Source organism: Scylla paramamosain, chromosome 23 (genome assembly GCF_035594125.1).
Source record: "Scylla paramamosain isolate STU-SP2022 chromosome 23, ASM3559412v1, whole genome shotgun sequence".
Classification (NCBI taxonomy): domain Eukaryota; kingdom Metazoa; phylum Arthropoda; class Malacostraca; order Decapoda; family Portunidae; genus Scylla; species Scylla paramamosain.
Window position 1 is genome coordinate 12,097,986 of NC_087173.1, and position 2,500 is coordinate 12,100,485.

The following is a 2,500-nucleotide window of genomic DNA, read 5'->3' on the forward strand; positions in this document are numbered from 1 at the left end:
GCGCCGCCCCGCGCCTCATTGGCCCGCGACGCGAGCCCCGCCGCGGCCGCCGCTGGTGATTGGGTGGCCGTTGTGTTAGGTTCATAGCAAGCTTTTGTGGCCTTTGTGGCAACTTGTCGTCAATAATGTGGTAGTTAAAGCTGCTGGAGGGACCTGCCGGGGCGCCGCGCCCACCACCGCCCCTCGCCGCCTGCGTCAGGGTGTTAGGCCCGCGGGCACACACGCGCACACACGCGCACACAAACACACACACACACGCGCGCACACACACACACACACACACACACACACACACACACACACACACACGCGGTGTCAGTCATATAATAATAATAAAAATGAACGGTTTATTGTTGAGGCAGTTAACAAAGTGAAAATGTAGAGAGGGGGGAAATACTGGGTGATGCAGTAGTCCCCTTGCTAACTTCCCCAGAGCCTCTCGGTGCCTGGTGGATAGTCAGGACAGACTCAGGGTGGTCAGGGCTTCTTCATAGGTGGTGTAGGCAGGGCCAAGGATGACCCTGCACGCCCTCTTCTGCACTCTCTCCAGCTGGAGCTGTTGAGTGTGTGTGAGGGAGGAGCACCACGCTGGGGAGGCGTTTGGGGAGGATGAAGGTGAGGTACACCCCCCTTAACTCGTCAGTCGGCGTCCCCAGCGACCTGAGTCTGCGCAGCATGTACAGCTGTAGGTAGCGGATCTCAAGGTGCCGGCATGCTGCTTCCAGGTCAGCTGGTCGTCCACCGTGACTCCAAGCTTGGCACATCGGACCACCTGGAGGGGGTGAGGGCCCACTGTGAGCCGGGGAGGGGGCACTGGTACACAGGAGGTACACAAACGTTTGATGGTCATCCTGCTCTCCTCCGTCCACGTCTGCAGTCGCTCCAGAATTGCTAGCAGTGGCGAGTCGTCCGGGTTCTTGGTGGACACTGGGACAATGAAGACTAGCAGTGCTGTGTGATTTCCCCTCCCTCCTCCCTACGTCTCCCTATTTCCTCTCCCCACTCGTATTTCCCCGCATTGAGAACTGCAAAAGGGAGGAATATTGAAAGAATGACCTTCCTTCACGTCCTGTGCTAGTTAGGAGACGATACGTAAACAGGAGACGTTTCAAGAGGCAGCTGTGAAATCGACTATTGTTTTTCATCATCCCCACCTGTAAATTCACGTAAACTTCTCTCCCCTTCTTATTCCCCCACATTGAGAACTGCAAAAGGGAGGAATACTGAAAGAATGATCTTCCTTCACGTCCTGTGCTAGTTAGGAGACGATACGTAAACAGGAGACGTTTCAAGAGGCAGCTGTGAAATCGACTATTGTTTTTCATCATCCCCACCTGTAAATTCACGTAAACTTCTCTCCCCCTTCTTATTCCCCCACATTGAGAACTGCAAAAGGGAGGAATATTGAAAGAATGACCTTCCTTCACGTCCTGTGCTAGTTAGGAGACGATACGTAAACAGGAGACGCTTCAAGAGGCACCTGTGAAATCGACTATTGTTTTTCATCATCCCCACCTGTAAATTCACGTCAACTTGTAAGGCTCCTGTTGACTCGGCACTGACAGCCTCTTTACTGGGGTTAATCATGCTGTTAAGGGAATGCCAGGTGAATGTACACCTCTTCTCTCTCTCTCTCTCTCTCTCTCTCTCTCTCTCTCTCTCTCTCTCTCTCTCTCTCTCTCTCTCTCTCTCTCTCTCTCTCTCTCCCCTTCCTTAAAATGTCCCTCTTCAAACACTTTTATTTTCCTCTTCCTCCTCCCTTCGTGTCCCTCAATTTCCTCTCCCCATCAGTATTTCCCCTGCCTAAACTCCCCTTCCTTTCTTCTTCCTCTTCTTCCTTTCTTCTTCTTCCTCTCTTCATTTCCCCTCACGATTTGAATTTAATTTTCTTATCCTGTTTTTTTCTTTTTTCCTCTCCATTTTCCTCTCCCTTAACTCATCACCCCTTTAGCTCCCCTCTCCCTCCCCTACCTTCCCTCCCCACCCCCCTACCACCAATATATTCCCTCGTACAGTAATATAAACAAGCATTTTCACCCTCATCACCATCCCAGCATCCTCTCAAGCTGATATAAACTCCCCACCTATTTCTTAACCTCCCCAATAATGACTCTCCTCCTCCTCCTCCTCCTCCTCCTCCTCCTCCTTATTGTGTCATTAACCTCCCCTGCCGTTTAATTAATTAGTCTCTTCAATTTCAATTAAATAAAAGAGATATGTTTGGGTTTGTGAGAGAGAGAGAGAGAGAGAGAGAGAGAGAGAGAGAGAGAGAGAGAGAGAGAGAGAGAGAGAGAGAGAGAGAGAGAGAGAGAGAGAGAGAGAGAGAGAGAGAGAGAGGCCCTTCCACTACACACACACGCACACGCACACGCACACACCTAGGCTGGTTTGTAATTGGCACAGGTAAAGACTGGCCACTTTCACCCAATGACCTGAGACCTCCCTGTCATTATCTCGTCAGGTGGGAACAGGTAAGGGTGATGGGGGTCATTTAAGGGAG

At 51.2% G+C, this 2,500-nt stretch overlaps 1 protein-coding gene across 21 annotated transcripts in view; it reads right to left on the reverse strand.

Moving 5' to 3' along the window:
• The window catches only part of LOC135112204 (uncharacterized), an 85,996-nt gene that overhangs the window by 79,657 nt on the left and 3,839 nt on the right, over positions 1-2,500 (reverse strand). The window lies entirely within an intron of this gene.